Raw genomic sequence first — 20890 nt, 5'->3', positions numbered from 1 at the left:
CCAGTGGTTACAGCAGAAAAAGGTGAAGGTTCTGGAGTGGCCATCACAGTCTCCTGACCTTAATATCATCGAGCCACTCTGGGGAGATCTCAAACGTGTGGTTCATGCAAGACGACCAAAGACTTTGCGTGACCTGGAGGCATTTTGCCAAGACGAATGGGCAGCTATACCACCTGCAAGAATTTGGGGCCTCATAGACAACTATTACAAAAGACTGCACACTGTCATTAATGCTAAAAGGGGCAATACACATTATTAAGAACTAAGGGTATGCAGACTTTTGAAAAGGGGTCATTTCATTTTTTTCTTTGTTGCCATGTTTTGTTTTATGATTGTGCCATTCTGTTATAACCTACAGTTGAATATGAATCCCATAAGAAATAAAAGAAATGTGTTTTGCCTGCTCACTCATGTTTTCTTTAAAAATGGTACATATATTACCAATTCTCCAAAGGTATGCAAACTTTTGAGCACAACTGTATCGGTGCAAAATCAGTGCACAATCCACATAGAAAAGGTCTGTTTTCATTCCAGCTCAAAAATTAATGAATTAATGAATTTTCCCTCTCTAAAATCGGTACCGGTCTCAAAAATCCCATATCGGTCGGGCTCTATTTCTCACCCACACCTATTATATCACCTCTGAAGACACAGATTTAACCACTGGTGTCTTATAGATTACTTTTATTGTCTGGCCACCATTTACTTGAATTGTATGGACCTACAGAGTTGAGATATTCTTCTAAAAACCTTCATTTGTGTTCTGTAGAAGAAAGAAAGTCATACACATCTGGAATGGCATTAGGGTGAGTAAATGATGAGAGAATTTTTGGGTGAACTGTCCCTTTAAAAGACAACCGAGCACTTCTCAATAACAATAACCACATAAGGTGTGGTGGTGGCGTAGTGGACTAAAGCACTGAATTGGTAAGCAGAACGTTGTTGGTTCGATCCCCACAGCCACCACCATTGTGTCCTTGAGCAAGACACTTAACTCCAGGTTGCTCCAGGGGGATTGTCCCTGTAATAAGGGCACTGTAAGTTGCTTTGGATAAAAGCGTCTGCCAAATGCATAAATGTAAATGTAACAATAAAACAACCAGGAACTTTTTTGTGCAACTACTGAGTGATAATAATCATTTGGTAATAGACTCTAACATATGACAGATGATTGTCATAAAAATGTAAAACATTAAAGGAAGAAACAAACCTAGAGGAATGACATCATCATTATCTTCATCTTTCTGTTGTTCCTTTGTTGTGGTTTCTCTTCTCATCTTCATCAGGTTTCTGCAGTCCAGCAGCTTCACTTCAATCTTCACTGGTGTCTGCAGCATCTGCTGTTCTCCAGCGTTACAGGCAGAAGTCAGAGACTCTGTGGAGGTTTGATCACCCTGATTACTGTCACACACACTCTCCTGAGCATCAGTAGAACAGAGTAAAGTGAGCTGTGAGTCCTGTGTGTCTCTGGATCTCTGTTCAGAGAGTTTGTCCAGCAGCCGCTGTGGTGTGGACCGATCTCTGCCGCTCCACACTGAATCCTGACATTCTGTGGAGGTCCCATCAGTCACACACACTGAAGATTGACAGGAAACCTTTTCCAGCTCCTGACAAACACAACACGATCACATCTGAACCGTTCATCATCACAGAGTCACAGTCATATCACATCATTTGAAACTTACTTACAGTCTCAAGTTTAAAAGTTCATTAAAATCTAACAAGACTCTGCTCTGGAAAAGACAAATAGACACAGTGATTCAGTTAAATGATGATATGAATGTTTAACCTGTAAACTGTCTCTCTCCATCAGTTTTGTCTTCATCACCTCTTTCTTCAACTCTCTCCTGATGAAAATCTGAACATAAACAAAATAAGACAGAAAAACCCTTTTTCAGGTATGAGTTATGAGACAAATATAAATGTGTGCTTTGTGTTTGGTTTTATTTTATTTAAAGTAGGAATATTGTTGGATATTAGCATATAACATGCTTTATTTAACATCACTGAACTTCTTTAAAATATCTGCTTCTTGATTTAACGAGCTCATATATCAGATATTAAACATGATATACTCAGATTTCTGCTTGTTTCTCCTGAAACTGAATATTTTAAAGCGTCTGTCACAAAACCGCCACATAAGACGATAATAAGATTATTTTACGAACAGAACAAAGACAGAAAAATACAAACATATGAAAACTAATATAAACTCACAAATTAAGTTAAACACATTGAACATGTACCGACTGAGAGCTCAAATTCTTCTTTCTTCTTCTTGTTTAATGGCGGTTTCCAAAACAAATAATGGCGCTTTTCTGCCTCATACTGGACTGGAGTGTGAATGTGTAATATTCATCAATTCTGGTGATTTTGAGAGCTGTTTTTATCTAGACTATATATTGTGTAGCATTCATGAAAATACAGATTGTTTCACAAGTTTAGTTTTATTTTTGAGTTTGTTAAAGGTACTGTTACAATTGCCAACATCAGATTATTTTCATTATAAATAAAAATGGCTCCAGTTTGATTGATGCCATTGACAAACTCAAAATAATTGCATATTTTTTAAACAAAATGGCATCATTTTTAAACAATAACAAGTTAAGCAAAAAGCAAATATATCGGCTATTAATCTGCAAAACCGATAAATCATTTGACCTCTAATCCACTTGTTGACTGGTCAAGCTTTCATCATCATAGAGTAATTTCTTGCACCAAAAAAGTCTTTTTAGTGAAAAGCTAAGAAATGTAATATACATTTGTTTTCTTTAAAATAACATGTAACCCATTCTACACCGAAAATTATCTTAAAATATTCACACAAATTTACAGACTTAATACAATGACCATACTTGCTGACTTTATTGATAGAATGTTGCATGACCTTATTGGCCCTGTTTTTTTATTTTCTCCCCAATTTGGAATGCCGAATTCCCAATGCACTCTAAGTCCTCCTGGTGGTGTAGTGACTCGCCTCAATCCGGGTGGTGAAGGATGAATCTCAGTTGCTTCCACGTCCGAGACAGTCAACCCGCACATCACGTGGCTTGCTGAGCGTGTTACCGCGGAGACATAATGCATGTGGAGGCTTCACGCCATCCACCGTGGCATCCATGCACAACTCACCACACGCGCCACTGAGAGCGAACCACGAGGTGGTTACCCCATGTGACTCTACTCTCCCAAGCAACCAGGCCAATTTGGTTGCTTAGGAGACCTGGCTGGAGTCACTCAACACACCCTGGATTCTAACTCGCAAACTCCAGGGGTGATTTTACTGGTATTTTTATAGGTTTGTTGTCTGTATAACAAAATCTGCCTCTGAAGGGCACTTTGAAGAGACAACAATCATGATAGCCATGCTGTAAGATTACTTTAAACAGAATTTCCGATAAAAATTACTTAAAAGGTGAGTTGCGAATAAATGTTATTTTTGAGCCCAACACCTTTCAACCCTCCAAAGCTTTCACAGTGGATAGTAAAGTCTTCGAAGGGAATAGGGTATTGGGATGATCACTCCAGAATACAATGCACACGTGTTGTTGTTGTTGATCATCTTCTGCTTTGTGTTGGACATCCTTCATCCTTGGGAGCAATTTCCAAATGCCTAAAAGTACCACGTTCATCTGTACAAACAATAGTATGAAAGTATAAACACCATTGGACTACGCAGCCATCATACCGCTCAGGAAGGAGATGCATTCTGTCTCCTAGAGATGAATGTAGTTTGGAGTGAAAAGTGCAAATCAATCCCAGAACAACAGCAAAGGACCTTGTGAAGATGCTGGAGGAAACAGGTACACAAGTATCTATATCCACAGAAAAATTTGTCCTATATCGACATAACCTGGAAGGTTGCTCAGCAAGGAAGAGGCCACTGCTCCAAAACCGCCATAAAAAAGCCAGACTACAGTTTGCAAGTGCACATGGGGACAAAGATCTTACTTTTTGGAGAAATGTCCTCTGGTCCGATGAAACAAAAATGTAACTGTTTGGCCATAATGTGAGGCTTGCGAGCCGAAGTACACCATCCCAACCGTGAAGCATGGGGGTGGCAGCATCATGTTGTGGGGGTGCTTTGCTGCAGGAGGGACTGGTGCACTTCACAAAATAGATGGCATCATGAGGAAGGAAAATTATGTGGATATATTGAAGGAACATCTCAAGACATCAGCTAGGAAGTTAAAGCTCTGTCGCATACGGGTCTTCCAAATGGACAATGACCTCAAGCATACCTCCAAAGTTGTGGCAAAATGGCTTAAGGACAACAAAGTCAAGGTATTCGAGTGGCCATCACAAAGTCCTGACCTCAATCCAAAAGAAAATTTGTGGGCAGAACTGAAAAAGCGTGTGCGTGCAAGGAGGCCTACAAACCTGACTCAGTTACACCAGTTCTGTCTAGAGAAATGGGCCAAAATTCAAGCAACTTATTGTGAGAAGCTTGTGGAAGGCTAACCAAAACTTTTGACCCAAGTTAAACAATTTAAAGACAATGCTACCAAATACTAACAAAGTGTAAGTAAACTTCTGATCCACTGGGAATGTGAAGAAATATAAGCTGAAATAAATCATTCTCTCTACTATCATTCTGACATTTCACATTCTTAAAATAAAGTAGTGATCCTAACTGACATAAGACAGGGAATGTTTTCTAAGATTAAATGTCAGGAATTGTGAAAAACTGAGTTTAAATGTATTTGGCTAAAGTGTATGTAAACTTCTGAATTCAACTGTACATGCTGGATGGAACTGAGCTACAATCACTTTGTCTAGGTCTGTTTGATTTTGAAAAAACAGTCGGTCTAATGCGTTTACATGAAATTAAAAAAAATAATAATTATTGCTTTAGGCCGACTGAAATTGAACTTTTAAAGTGCATGTAAACATTCGCTCATGTCAGTGTGTTACTGCATGGTAATAAACCACAAAAAAGTAATAAAATGCAAAAAGATGCAGCTGAAATTTAATCTAAGCACAAATGCAACACATTTCAATCAGAATTCTGTTTATTTTATTAACCTGAGTTTCAGATGTTCATGCTTCTTATCTATAGAAGATCTGTGAAGTTCTCATGCTTTTATATGTTTGCTTTTTCACATTTTCTGATTGGACAGTTATTTCCTTTTAAAGCCACATGTAACCAACAAAGTTGAAACTCTTGTTTTAGCAGCTGATTGACAGGTGAGTTCTTCCCTGCTCTCCGGGACACATTCAGGATGGTTTAGCGTTTCACACCTCAAATACGATGTGGTCACATGCGTTTTGACTACCTCCGTTTGTGGTTTCAGTAATCAGAAAAAAAACAAAAACATTTTGGACCCTGTTTCCTCCTGTATTTAGCGCTGACCACTTGTGATCAGATCACCAAAAATGTTTATATAAAGATTTTGGAAACAGGTCATTAATACAATGTTGAACAAGGCCAAACTTCACCATAACAGGTGATTTTAGCAAATGACTCTCGTAGATGTTGCTGCTTTTTTGGAAGATATTCCATCTTTGGAATTATCTGAATTCTCAAGTATTTACTTGAAGCACTGTAACTGAAGTAGGGACTTCCCTCTGTGATTATTTGGGCAACACCTTTTCATAAAAGAAACTACATGACCTGCCATGCAACAATTTATCCCACTCAAACAGAAAATCATTCTTACAGAAATGCAGTTTTCTGAATAAGAAGACATCCTCAAATGTCCTTTGTTTTTATCTTAGATGATGCTCCTCTTTTGGGAGAAATTTCATCTTTGGGTTTTTCAAAATTTCAAACTATTACTTGATATAGTTGGACCTGAAGATCCATTGTGTTTACTTTTTTGTATGTTTTCGTAGATTACTTGATTGGTTGAATCTCCTCCCACATGAAGAACAGTGGTATGGTTTCTCTCCAGTATGGATCCTCTTGTGTGTTTTCAAATCTTGTGACTGAGTGAAACTCTTTTCACAGTGTGAGCACTTTTAAGGTTTCTCTCCAGTATGGATTCTCTCGTGTTTTTTCAGGTTTTGTGACTGATTGAAACTCTTTCCACAGTGTGAGCACTTGTAAGGTTTCTCTCCAGTATGAATTCTCTCATGTGTTTTCAGGTCTTGTGACTGAGTGAAACTCTTTCCACAGTGTGAGCACTTGTAAGGTTTCTCTCCAGTATGAATTATTTCGTGTGTTTTCAGGTGTTGTGACTGAGTGAAACTCTTTTCACAGTGTGAACATTTGTAAGGTTTCTCTCCAGTATGAATTATCTCGTGTGTTTTCAAGTGTTGTGACTGAGTGAAACTCTTTCCACAGTGTGAGCACTTGTAAGTTTTCTCTCCACTATGGATTCTCTCGTGTTTTTTCAGGTTTTGTGACTGAGTGAAACTCTTTCCACAGTGTGAGCAATTGTAAGGTTTCTCTCCAGTATGAATTCTCTCATGTATTTTCAGGTCTTGTGACTGAGTGAAACTCTTTTCACAGTGAGAACACTTGTAAGGTTTTTCTCCAGTATGAATTCTTTGGTGCACTCTCAAGTGGCCGGCTGTAGTAAAGGTCTTCTCACATTCAAAGCACATATGAGCTGCCACACCGGTATGTATTTTCTGGTGCTCTTTTAAATAAAACAGCCATGCAAAACTCTTTGCACAAAAAGGACACTTGTAAGGCTTCTCATTTGTGTGAGTTTTCATATGTTGGCTAAGGCCTGAAATAAAAGCAAATGTTTTATCACACTTATCACATTCAAAAGGTCTTACTCCAGAGTGAGAATGGAGATGGCTCTTGAGATAGACGGCAGATGCAAAACATTTCCCACACTGATGGCATGTGTAAGGTCTCTCTCCAGCGTGAATTCTCACGTGTACATTAAGCTGATCTTTTTGTTGGAAACTCTTTCCACATTGAGAGCAGGTAAAAGTATTTTTGGCTGCTCTTCTTTGAAGCTTTTTGGGTGAGAAATAAGTTTTAGTCTTTGAGCCACTCAAAGATTTTTCTCCAGTTGTGTAATCATGATGTTTCTGATCGTGTAGTTTCTCCTCAACTTCATTCAGTTCTTGATGTTCCTCTTTCACTTCCATCAGCTCTGCAATGAACACAGTAAATTGACAAAATTCATATAAATATTAACTGGATTGATAACATTTATAGGAAAAACATAACTATAACTAGCAGTTCTGATTTAACGCAACTTGTAAAAGGACCCACATGGATAACCAGATCTTCTTAAACACAAATAGATTTTAGTTTTTAGTAATAAAGCCGATCATGTTGTAAAGTGTTTCAATATGATCACAGGGTTGTCTGATCATAATTTGACACGTATAGCCAATAAATTGAAAAAGAATAGTTTTGGCAGTCATATTAATAGAATATCTGGTCATTTCAAAATACCAAAAGGTGAGGTCAAAAATTTGAGAAAGGCATTAGATGATATAAATGGAAAATAATTGTTTTCTTATAACTGTACTGTAATGGATGCCAATGTTCTTATGAATACTATTCAAAATACTATAAACAGCTCAATGAAAACATTTGGTTACTCATGAAACAAAGAGATAATGCGTTGAAACAGTTTCTTAAATCTAGATTGGAACATTAAAAGCAAAATTTTAATAAGTTAAGGAATCAAGTAAAAAGTGAAATCAGAAAAGCCAAAGCAACATTTTATATTACTATATTAGAGGAAGGAAGAGGGAATGTAAAACTGATATGGGTAAATCTGAAAAACCAAATTGGAAATTATAAAAAGCCAAATGAGAGATACAGAACTTGAGCTGGAAGGAAAACGTATTCATGATCATGGTGTGATAGCAGATATTTTTAATAATTATTTTGTGGATTCAATTAATGCTCTTACAAAGTCTTTTTGTCCACAGACTGTTTGAAATTAGAGAATAACACTTTGCCCATATTCACTCTTAAGGAGGGGTCTGAGGCAAAAGTTGACAAGATTATTAGCTCTCTTAAGAACTGTAAGGCCAGAGATAAACACAGTATAGACTCGATCTTTTTAAAAACTCAAAGAATCAATTACATGTCCTTTAACCGAGGTAATTAACCTATCAATAACGCATGGAATGTTTCACACTGTATGGAAATATGGAGTAGTCGCACCAATTTATAAATCTGGAAATCATGCAGACATTAGTAATTATAGACCGATAAGCATTCTTCCAGTCATGTCTAAAGTTGCTGAGAAATGGGTAGCAGAACAATTAGTCTTACATCTTAATAATATGTAACATAATTTTTGTTCCTGGGTAGTAAGTGTTACTTCTTAATTGTTTATGCCTCAGAAGTTTAGAAAATGGCTATTATTCCCCACAAACGTTGCTTTTGTGACCAGGTCAGTGATATTTTTAAATTTACAAATTTACAATGAGAAAACAGGCAAATTTGTGTCTTTTCGTTCACATAAAGTCAGAAATAAACAACATATAAATCCAAAATCCTTCTTCATCTGTGGTCCGACGAAGACACCGGCTTTGACCTTTGCCTCAGACAGCTTAGGGAAGAAGTCTTGAAGGTACCTGAAGGCTGCCGACTCCTTATCTAGAGCTCTGACAAATTGTTTCATAAGGCCCAATTTGATGTGCAGTGGTGACATCAGCACCTTCCGGGGGTCCACCGGTGGCTCCCACTTGATGTTGTTCCTCCCCTCAGAGAATTCGGCCCGCTGTGGCCAGTCCCGCCTGTGGTAGTGCGCCTTGGTGTCCCTGCTGTCCCAAAGGCAAAGATAGCAGGGAAACTTGGTAAAACCGCCTTGGAGACCCATCAGGAATGCCACCATTCTGAAGTCTCCTATGATCTCCCAGCTGTACTCATCATTCTTCAAGGTGTCCAGCAAGGTCTTGATGCTGTTGTAATCCTCTTTGAGGTGCACCGAGTGAGCCAGGGGAAGAGACGGGTACTTGTTACCATTATGGACCAGCACGGCTTTGAATATTACTTTAGTATAAATACATGTTAATTTGGATTCATATGTTGTTTTTTTCTGACTTTATGTGAACGAAAAGACACAAATTTGCCCGTTTTCTCATTGGAAATTGGTAAATTTCAAAATATCACTGTCCTGGTCACAAAAGCAAAGTTTGTGGGGAATAATAGCCATTTTCTATACTTTTGAGACATAAGCAATTAGGAAATAACACTTAATACCCAGAAGAAAAAAAAAAAGAAAAAAAATTGTTACACAGTGTAATCCCGTTTCTCTTCATCCCATGCAGTTTGCTTTCAGAAACAACTACTCTACTGAAGCTGCAAATTGTTTTCTGTTAGAAAACATTAAAGCAAAGATGGACAAAGGGAGTGTAGTTGATGCTATATTTCTTGATTTAAAAAAAGCATTCGACATAAATCATGATATTTTACTTACTAGGCTATCAAATTTAAATTTTTCAGTTGGTGCCATCAAGTGGTTTAAATCTTACCTAGAGAATAGGAAACAGTGTGTAAGAGTGTGCAACATAACATCTGAATATTTAGATTATAATGTTGGAGTTCCACAAGGGTCTGTTTTAGGTCTGTTGTTGTTTAGTTTGTATGATAATGATCTTCCAAACATTTGTCCTTCGGATACTACCTGTCATAATGTATGCTAATGATGCTGTTATTTATGTAGTATTTAGACTTGCTTTAAGAGAATATATCTTACATATAAGTGTATTTTGTATCCAAGTGTATTTCTTCACTTGGTTATACTTCTGCGAGTGCAGTAAAGACAAAATATACTAATATTCAAGATCAATTCTCTAAAAGCAAGTCTAAATATCTGATATGCTGCTTCTCAGGTGAATGCATCTTTTTTTTAAAGGATTTTTAGATATTTTAAAATATTTGTGTTTTTAATATTATCTTCAACAATCTCAGATAAAAAACTTTTCTTCTGCAGTATAGCTGCTAAAGTAAATGTACGTTGTTTAAATGGAGTTTTAAATATTTATATTGGAAAACAAGCCGAAACAAAAACAAATCAAAAATGTATTTTATTGCCGTGTATAATGGGGTGAAGACTACCCTCTCTCACATTTCTGTTCACTTCAATCTTTAACTCACAAAAAATCAAACTCTCTCTTATTAATAAAGCTGCGTATTGCCAATTTTCTTCACAATAAGAAATGCACAGTGTCACATATATTATGATTCAATAAGTCGCAAGCCATCACGTTATAATCTAGCTGCATTAAGCGTGCACGCTCGAGGGATTAGCGTCCCCGTGACAGAGTGTGCATCAGCCGGGTGCAGTTTCAATCTCTCCCCCTTAGATCGGGACATTCGAGCAACTCATAGAAGAGGTGCTGTTTAGTTGCATTATAATTCCCTCATACTTTGTGATCTACATCACCTGAAGCAGTGAAAGTTTAGAGTGCATCTGGTCTGTGGAATTCTTCCTCTCCTCATTCAGGCGCAAACTGCAGTGCTGCTCTCGCACGTCATCATTAGAGTTTAATCTGATCTCATGTTACTTTAAATGAGATCAAATGACTCAAATCAAATGTTTGGCGATCATTTTTTATTGTCGACGTTGTCGATAATGTCGACTAACCGTTTCAGCCCTACAGCCCAGTAGGTGGTGATATGCATGAATCGGCAAAAAAAATCAAAAGAAGACCACCTCCCATGGTGCATAGAGGGCTAGTGTAAGTTTATTTTTAGAGTAAAAATAGACTTAAATCAGCCCACTACATAGCAAGTTAATATTCAGATTCTACTCGCCAGTTGTGTTGTGTAGTGGTGAAGAAAAACCGCAATCATTTTTACTGAATAAGCCGCCGGCAATTAAGAAATTGGATTAGTGTTGTGTCTCGTGAGCGCGCCCTGAATTTGGCTTCAGTGAGTCCGGATCTGTCGAGATCGCGCTGTCACCACAGGGCTGGGCGGTATATCGACTTTTAAAGATATATCGATATATTTTCAAACAAGATATAGGATACCAATACCATTTATATCGATATAGTTTGATGTTGCGTTACATAACCCGTTCCTTCCGTAAGGCCGTGCCAGTGTTTGCATCTCTCCACTCTCACATTCTCCGTGCAACCCCGCTCCCACTCTCCCTCTGCGCGCAATCTCAACCTCACTCGCTCACAAGTTCTCCTGCAACATGGGAGACACAGCGCTGGTCCACACTGCCAAAGAAAACTCACCCTGTGTCTCAATCAGTTCCCTAGCTCCCTATGTCGTGAATCAGTATATCGTGAACACGAATTCGGGCACTGGTAAGGGTACTGATCAACTGAACATTGGGACACTTATGACTCAATCACCCGCGACACAATAACGAGCTCACGCATTGAAGCGCAGCTGATATTAATCAGCACCATTGCTGTATAAATGACACTATCATTCATTTTCGTTTAAGATATTCAAATGTACAGTGTTATAGACCTTTTTCACACTCCGGGTTTTGGAACGCAGAAGTAAACGTTTGCAGGGTAAACTTCGACAGTAGTGACTTGAAGATCACAGCAAATATTATTTTCACTTACCCATTTGCTCCAAGACCAAAAGAAAAATCCACTATTATGTTTGAATGACTTTCCAGAAGAGGACAGATATCGAGAGCAGTGGATTAAGATAGTAAAATGGGAGAAGACGCCAAATGTACGGTCACTCTCAGCAGCTGTCATAGAAACCCCCTCGCAGCTGTGGTAATTCATTTTTTAAAACTAATTAAAGGGTAATATAACACAAAGCATAATGTTTTCAATTAAACTCAATATTTAAAAAATGTATAATATAAAAGAAAAAGCAAGATATATGCTAATAAAAGAGGAAATGCGTCATCACAGTCTGTGGAAAAGGTCTATTATAACAGATAAATGGCATAAGGAATGAAAATATAGTGTATTTTAAATCTTCTTTTACAACTTAAACATTTAAAAGATTGTTTCACTTTCATGGTAATTATGAATGAAAGACATTACAAACAACATCTCTTTTTAAGAGAAAATAATGCTTGGACCTTTTAGTTTTACACTTGTGCTCGTCATCTAATGACATGAGAGATTTCAGAAGACACAAGGACGTTTCCGGTAAGGGGACATAGTGAGCATCGATGCTCCCTGGTTTTTACAGTGCATTGTGGGATTTTGGGGCGCAAACATAACTTGCAGTACGAAGAGTGTGTTAAACTTAGTGCTGCTGCTGCCACCCCGGCTGTGAAGCCTTTGCAGCCCGAAAAGTCTTCTACCCTGAAACAAAACATGTTGCAAGCTTAATTTACCATCTCACATGTAGCTTTGACTTGCAATTGAACAATTAGCCCACTTCGTAGAAAATACTGAGATATATATTGTCTATCGCCATTCAGCCTAAAAATACAGAGATATGATTTTTGGTTCATATCGCCCAGCCCTATGTCACCATCACTTTAGTTCAGCCGTGAAATGGCATTGACATTGCATTTAACAACATCAACTCTGACTTTGGTTAAACTTTCCCCTGTACTTTTTTCCACAACACTCTCTTTTTTAAAGCATGGCTACAGAACAGTAATGTGCCTGTTGGACGTCTGTTACAAGGTAAAAGTGTTGTAAAACACAAAACCTTGTAGACTTAAATTTGAGAATGTGTACAATAAATATTTGTACAAGCAAGTCAATACACATTATTCAAGTAAAGGTTTCCTTTTGCTTCATTCCGTGTATTTTGTATCCAAAGACGAGACCCAGGTACCCAATTTTCATTTCATGTTTCTTTTAAAATCCTTTCAAAAAGATAAAAATAAACATTATTTCTAATCATTCATTGCACGGATGAGCGAAAAACCACCGTGCAACTTCTCTCTCGTTAATGCCTGCTGTGCAATAAACAACATTTGCTTGTGGAGCAGCCATTCTATTAAAGAGACAGTACCAATTTAGAGCTTGTTATATACATCAATGTAAACTCGAAGAAAATCGCACAAGTGCATATAAACAAACGTGGTACAAATTGTGGCAATGTAGTAATTGTAATAAATATGTAAATACATAAATATTTAAAAGGCACAATCATATACTGTGAAATATTTTAACTTGTAACTAATTATTAAAGAATTTAACAAATAGGTTTGTGTCGCATCTATGTAAGGGTTTGGTAAAAACCCTTTTTTTTTTTTTTTTTTTTGCCTATTTTTGATATACAGTTGAAGTCAGAAGTTTACATACATCTTAGCCAAATACATTTAAACTCAGTTTTTCACAATTCCTGACATTTAATCGTAGAAAACATTCCCTGTCTTAGGTCAGTTAGGATCACTACTTTATTTTAAGAATGTGAAATGTCAGAATAATAGTAGAGAGAATGATTTATTTCAGCTTTTATTTCTTTCATCACATTCCCAGTGGGTCAGAAGTTTACATACACTTTGTTAGTATTTGGTAGCATTGCCTATAAATTATTTAACTTGGGTCAGATGTTTTGGGTAGCCTTCCACAAGCTTCTCACAATAAGTTGCTGGAATTTTGGCCCATTCTTCCAGACAGAACTGGTGTAACTGAGTCAGGTTTGTGGACCTCCTTGCTCGCACACGCTTTTTCAGTTCTGCCCACAAATTTTCTATCGGATTGAGGTCAGGGCTTTGTGATGGCCACTCCAATACCTTGACTTTGTTGTCCTTAAGCCATTTTGCCACAACTTTGGAGGTATGCTTGGGGTCATTGTCCATTTGGAAGATCCATTTGTAAACAAGCTTTAACTTCCTGGCTGATGTCTTGAGATATTGCTTCAGTATATCCTCATAATATTCCTTCCTCATGATGCCATCTATTTTGTGAAGTGCACCAGTCCCTCCTGCAGCAAAGCACCCCCACAACATGATGCTGCCACCCCCATGCTTCACGGTTGGGATGGTGTTCTTCGGCTTGCAAGCCTCACCCTTTTTCCTCCAAAAATAACAATGGTCATTCTGGCCAAACAGTTAAATTTTTGTTTCATTAGACCAGAGGACATTTCTCCAAACAGTGAGATCTTTTTCCCCATGTGCACTTGCAAACTGTAATCTGGCTTTTTCTGGCAGTTTTGGAACAGTGGCTTCTTCCTTGCTGAGCAGTCTTTCAGGTTAAGTCGTTATATCACTCGTTTTACTGTGGATATAGATACTTGTCTACCTGTTTTCTCCAGCATCTTCACAAGGTCCATTGCTGCTGTTCTGGGATTGATTTGCACTTTTCGCCGCAAACTACGTTCATCTCTAGGAGACCTGAGCGGGTATGATGGCTGCATGGTCCCATGGTCTTTATACTTGCGTACTATTGTTTGTACAGATGAATGTGGTACCTTAAGCTTGACATAATTTTCTGGAATTTTCCAAGCTGCTTAAAGGCTCAGTTAACTTAGTGCATGTAAACTTCTGACCCACTGGAATTGTGATACAAATTAAAATTAAAAATTACTCGTGTCATGCACAAAGTAGATCTCCTAAACGACTTGCCAAAACTATAGTTTGCTAATATTAAATCTGTGGAGTTGTTAAAAAAAACTGATAATTACTTCAACCTAAGTGTATGCAAACTTCTGACTTCAACTATAGTAGCACTTAAATTATTATTTTTATCATATAATTGCTTATTCAGTTTTCATTAGGTTCCAACCTTGTGAATATTTTGTTAAAAGCAGTAACAACAGCTTGTATCATTATTAAAAATGCAATTTCATGACATCATATAAATTGATAGAATGTGAAATTAGTACATTTGAACACAAGCTAATATGTGATTAAAAGGATCAAAAGCAAAATCTGAAAATAAAATGTAAAATCTCGTACACTATATTGCATGAAATCATATATGTTTATGAACACTAATATACAGTATAAATATATTATATATGATGCATTGTGAAGATGTCTTCAAAATAATGACATAAATAGTTTTCATTTATCATTTAATGTCATACAAAGTCCAGTAAACTTAAAAAGCTAAATCAATATTTGGTGTGACCACCTTTGCCTTTAAAACAGCACCAATTCTCCTAGGTACGCCTGGACACAGTTTTTCTTGGTTGTTGGCAGATAGGATGTACCAAGCTTCTTGTAGAATTCACCACAGTTCTTCAATCTATTTAGGCTGTCTCAATTGTTTCTGTCTCTTTATGTAATCTCAGACTGACACGATGTTCAGTGGGGGGCTCTGTGGGGGCCATGACATCTGTTGCAGGGCTCCCTGTTCTTCTATTCTAATCTTTCTATTAGCAAAAGTAATGTTTGGGAGTCTAACATTTATATTTCTTATTGACACACTAAAGCTGAAGATATAAATAACCATCTTAAGACTTCTTATGTGCCTAAGACTTTTGCACAGTACTTGTGTATATATATATATATATACATACACACAGTAGTGGCCAAAATATTGGCACCCTTGGTAAATAGGGGCAAAGAAGGCTGTGAAAACAAATATGCATTGTTTATCCTTTTGATCTTTCATTCAAAAAATTCACAAAAATCTAACCTTTAATTGAAGTAAAACAATTGAAAGAGGGGAAATATCTCATTATTAAATAAATATTTTCTCCAAAACATGTTGGCCACAATTATTGGCACCCCTAGAAATTCTTATGAATAAAATATATCTGAAGTATATTTACATTCATATTTTAAATTTTTTAGTGCTCCTGGATGACTAGGAACATGAAATTGTTCAGCCATGACTTCCTGTTTCACAGGGGTATAAATATGAAGTAACACACAGGCCAAATTCCCTTAATCATCAATCACAGTGGGTTAGACTAAAGAATATAGTTCTGATGTGTGACAAAAAGTTGTTGAGATTCACAAAATGGGAAGTGGCTATAAGAAAATAGCCAAAGCATTGAAAATACCCATTTTCTACATCAGGGCAATAATTAAGAAGTTCCAATCAACTGGAGATCTTACAAATCGGCCTGGAAAAGGACGTGTGTCTTTATTGTCTCCACGCACAGTGAGGAGGATGGTTCAAGTGGCCAAAGAATCTCCAAGGATCACAGCTGGAGAACTGCAGAAATTAGTTGGGTCTTGGGGTCAGAAAGTCTCAAATAAAATATCAGACATCACCACAAGTTGTTTGGGAGGGTTTCAAGAAAAAAAGCCTCTGCTCTCATCACAACAAAATCAAGCGTCTTCAGTTTGCCAGACACTACTGGAACTTCAAATGGGACCAGGTTCTATGGTCAGACAAAACAAAAACAAAAAAAGAGTTTTTTTGGCAGCAAACACCAGAGATGGGTTTGGTGTACACAGAGATGAAGTAGTACCCAATGCCCACGGTTAAATGTGGTTCTGTATCTTCAATGTTGTGGGGCTGTTTTTCTGGTTTTTCAGGTCCTGGACATCTTGTTCGGATACATGTCATTAAGGACTCTATCAAAAACCAACAGATAAAAAATCAAAACATGACTGCCTCTGCCAGAAAGCTTGCAATGGGCCCTGGTTGGATCTTCCAGCAGGACAATGATCCAAAATCAACACAAAAATGTTTCACTGACCACAAAATCAAGGTTCTGCCATGGCCATCCCAGTCCCCTGACCTGAACTCCATAGACAATTTGTGGGGTGAACTGAAGAGGAGAGTCCACCAACATAGACCTCTGAATTTGAAGGATCTGTAGAGATTCTGTGTGGAGGAATGGTCTCGGATCCCTTGCCAGGTGTGCTGCAACCTCATTAGGCATTATAAGAGAATGCCCAGAACTGTTATCTTGGCAAAGGGAGGTTGCAAAAAGTATTGAATAAAATGGTGCCAATAATTATGGCCAATGTGTTTTGGAGAAAAATATTTATTTAATAATGAGATATTTCCCCTGTTTCAATTGTTTTACTTCAATTAATTTTAGATTTTTGTGAATGTTTTGAATGAAAGATCATAAGGATAAACAATGCAGATTTTTTTTCGCAGCCTTCTTTGCACATATTTACCAAGAATGCCAATTTTTTTGGCCTCTACTGTATATTTGATGCCCCTTCTCGGTTTTAATATCTTTTTAGTTTTCAACATGTTGTCAATAGTCTGGTGAGTAACAGAATTTACTAGCCAATGGCGATTTTTTCTCCAAAGTGTCTGTAGAGGGTTGTAAATATTGATTGTTTCTCATCCACACTTATTATATCGCTTCAACAGTGCAACTATTGAGTGATAATACTCATCTGGTAATAGACTCTAACATATGACAGTCGATTATCATGAAAGTGTAAAACATTAAAGGAAGAAACATACCTGAAGGAATGACATCATCATCATCATTATCTTCATCTTTCTGTTGTTCCTCTGTTGTGGTTTCTCTTCTCATCTTCATCAGGTTCCTGCAGTCCAGCAGCTTCACTGAACACATCTTCACTGGTGTCTGCAGCATCTGCTGTTCATCATCATCTTCATCACTCTGTTGTTTCTCTGCTGCGTTTTCTTCTTTTATCTCCTCCTGCTTCACTTCAATCTTCACTGGTGTCTGCAGCATCTGCTGTTCATCATCTTCATCAATCTGTTGTTCCTCTGTTGTGTTTTCTTCTTTTATCTCCTCCTGCTTCACTTCAATCTTCACTGATGTCTGCAGCATCTGCTGTTCTCCAGTGTTACAGACAGAAGTCAGAGACTCTGTGGAGGTTTGATCACCCTGATTACTGTCACACACACTCTCCTGAGCATCAGTAGAACAGAGTAAAGTGAGCTGTGAGTCCTGTGTGTCTCTGGATCTCTGTTCAGAGAGTTTGTCCAGCAGCCGCTGTGGTGTGGACTGATCTCTGCCGCTCCACACTGAATCCTGACATTCTGTGGAGGTCCCATCAGTCACACACACTGAAGATTGACAGGAAACCTTTTCCAGCTCCTGACAAACACAACACAATCACATCTGTACCGTTCATCATCACAGAGTCACAGTCATATCACATCATTTGAAACTTACTTACAATCTCAACTTTAAAAGTTCATTAAAATCTAACAAGACTCTGCTCTGGAAAAGACAAACAGACACTGTGATTCAGTTAAATGATGAAATGAATGTTTAACCTGTAAACTGTCTCTCTCCATCAGTTTTGTCTTCATCACCTCTTTCTTCATCTTCAACAGATCTGTAAACAAAACAAAATGTTTCTGAGATGGTATATATTTAAATGGGCTTGTGTTTGGTTTCATTTTCCTGACAGCATGAATATTATCGGATATTAACCCATCACAAGCTTTATTCAACATCTAATAGCCTTCACTGAAGTTATTACAATCAGCGGATGGATTTAACGAGCTCATATACCAGAAATTAATCATGATATTATCAGATTTCTGCTTGTTTCTCCTAAAAACCGATCATTTTGAAGCGCCCGTCACAACACCGCCACATACGGGGATAGTAAGCTTCGTTTACGATAATTAATACATCAAAGAGAGAAAAAGTACACATAAAAATAAATATAAATCTCACAAACGATATAAAACACATTAGACACGCACCGATTGAGAGCTGAAACCAATTCTTCTTCTTAACAGTATTTGATGGCGGGTGGACTACCTTTGGTGTATACCGCCACCTATACTTAAAAAAATAAATAAATAAATAAATAAATAAATAAATAAAAAATAAAAAATAAATATATATATATATATATTCCCCTCCATGTGAGGTATAAACTGCTGCATTTTCAGTCCTATTACCTAAACCTCAACATCTCGGGGTGTTCATCAAGACTATGTGTATGCACCCTGTTAAAATGTCCTCCCTAGTCTGTTCACCATCACATCATATACGCATCTCTAACCTTGTATTCACCAGAAAGTCATAATGGCTCTACAAATACCCGCTGCCCTTATTCCGGTCTTCAACATCCAGTTAAAATTCACTATCTTTGACCTTCTTTCAGGATATCCCTTTCTTCAGCATATTGTTTACAAGACATAATAGCATGTTCCACTGTCTCAATCATACCACAATGACAGCACTGACCTGTACTGTGTTTTCCCATTAAGAATAAATGAGCATTTAAACCAGTATATCCAAAACGAAGTCTCGATAAAATCACCTCCTCTCTTCTGTTTCTACCCAAGCTTCCAGACTCCCCTCTAACCAGTGGATGTATACCACAGAACTGTCTCCAGTAGCACAAGAATCCCATCTCCTTTACAATTCATTATTTATTTAAAAGGTCATAAATGATTTGACCTCATCTCGACCTAATGGAACCTGTATATCCTCATTACTTCTTTTAAGGACCTTTTTTGCAAGCTGATCTGCCTTTTCATTCCCATTTATCCAAGCATGTGCTGGTATCCAACAAAACCTCACATTGATTCCCATCCTGTCTAGTGACATCAAGACCATTAATATGTCTAATATAAGATCTTCTCTGATAGTTTTAAAATAATTTAAGCTATTAAGGGCTGACAAAGAATCTGAACATAGAATTGCTCTTTCTGGCCGCACCTCCTACACCCATTGAAGGCCCACCAATACAGCCACTAATTCAGCTGAATAAATTGATAACTTATTTGATAACCTTTTAGTTATTCGATACTGGAATTCTGGTATAAATACTCCAATACCAGTATGTCCCGTCTCCGGATCCTTAGATCCATCTGTATACATCTGAAGAAAGGAATAGTACTACTGACTATCAATGTTATTTTTTACATAATCACCTACATTAACCTCATACATGTCTTTCTTTTCAGCAAGACTTACACTGTCGGCCAAAAGTTTGGAATAATGTACAGATTTTGTGCTGTTTCGGAAGGAAATCGGTACTTTAATTCACCAAAGTGGCATTCAGCTGATCACAAAGTATAGTCAGGACATTACTGATGTAAAAAACAGCACCAACACTATTTGAAAAAAGTCATTTTTGATCAAATCTAGACATCAGCCATCACTCCAACACCTTATCCTTGAGTAATCATGCTAAATTGCTAATTTAGTATTAGAAAATCACTTGCCATTATATCAAACACAGTTGAAAGCTATTTGGTTTGTTAAATTAAGCTTAACATTGTTTTTGTGAGTTGCCACAGTATGCAATAGACTGGCATGTCTTAAGGTCAATATTAGGTCAAAAATGGCAAAAAAAGAAACAGCTTTCTCTAGAAACTTGTCAGTCAATCATTGTTTTGAGGTATGAAGGCTAACAATGCTTTAAATTGCCAAAAAACTAAAGATTTCATACAAAGGTGTATACTACAGTCTTCAAAGACAAAGGACAACTGACTCTAACAAGGACAGAAAGAGATGTGGAAGGCCAGATGTACAACTAAACAAGAGGATAAGTACATCAGAGTCTCTAGTTTGAGAAATAGACGCCTCACATGTCCTCAGCTGACAGCTTCATTGAATTCTACCCGCTCAACACCAGTTTCATGTACAACAGTAAAGAGAAGACTCAGGGGTGCAGATCTTATGGGAAGAATTGCAAAGAAAAAGCCACTTTTGAAACAGAAAAACAAAAAGAAAAGGTTAGAGTGGGCAAAGAAACAGACATTGGACAACAGCTTTTTGGAAAAGAGTGTTATGGATCTTAACCCCATTGAGCTTTTTTGGGATCAGCTAGACTGTAAGGTGTGTGTGCAGTGCCCGACAAGACAGCCACATCTATGGCAAGTGCTACAGGAAGTGTGGGGTGAAATGTCACCTGAGTATCTGGACGAACTGACAGCTAGAATAACAAGGATCTGCAAAGCTGTCATTGCTGCACGTGGAGGATTTTTTGATGAGAACTCTTTGAAGTAGTTTAAGAAGTTCTGAACATTTTTTTCAAATTGTAATAGTAATTTTTTCACATTATTAATGTCCTGACTATAAATTGTGATAATCTGAATGCCACTTTGGTAAATAAAAAGTACCAATTTCTTTCCATAAGAGCAAAATCTGTACATTATTCCAAACTTTTGGCCGCCAGTGTATATCTATGTTTGTCGCTGGGAAAAGCCAAGGAGGAACAACTCCCAGGACTATCCCAGGACAGGTACAATGTTCATATTTAAT

At 37.4% G+C, this 20890-nt stretch overlaps 1 pseudogene; it reads right to left on the bottom strand.

Moving 5' to 3' along the window:
- Positions 1-18896, bottom strand: part of LOC127418538 (zinc finger protein 729-like) — a 48660-nt pseudogene extending 29764 nt beyond the window's left edge.
- Positions 18897-20890: the final 1994 nt, after the last annotated feature.

The sequence above is a fragment of the Myxocyprinus asiaticus genome, chromosome 28 (genome assembly GCF_019703515.2).
Source record: "Myxocyprinus asiaticus isolate MX2 ecotype Aquarium Trade chromosome 28, UBuf_Myxa_2, whole genome shotgun sequence".
Classification (NCBI taxonomy): Eukaryota; Metazoa; Chordata; class Actinopteri; order Cypriniformes; family Catostomidae; genus Myxocyprinus; species Myxocyprinus asiaticus.
The sequence above is the reverse complement of the archived record's forward strand: the minus strand, read 5'-3'. Positions and strand labels throughout refer to the sequence as shown.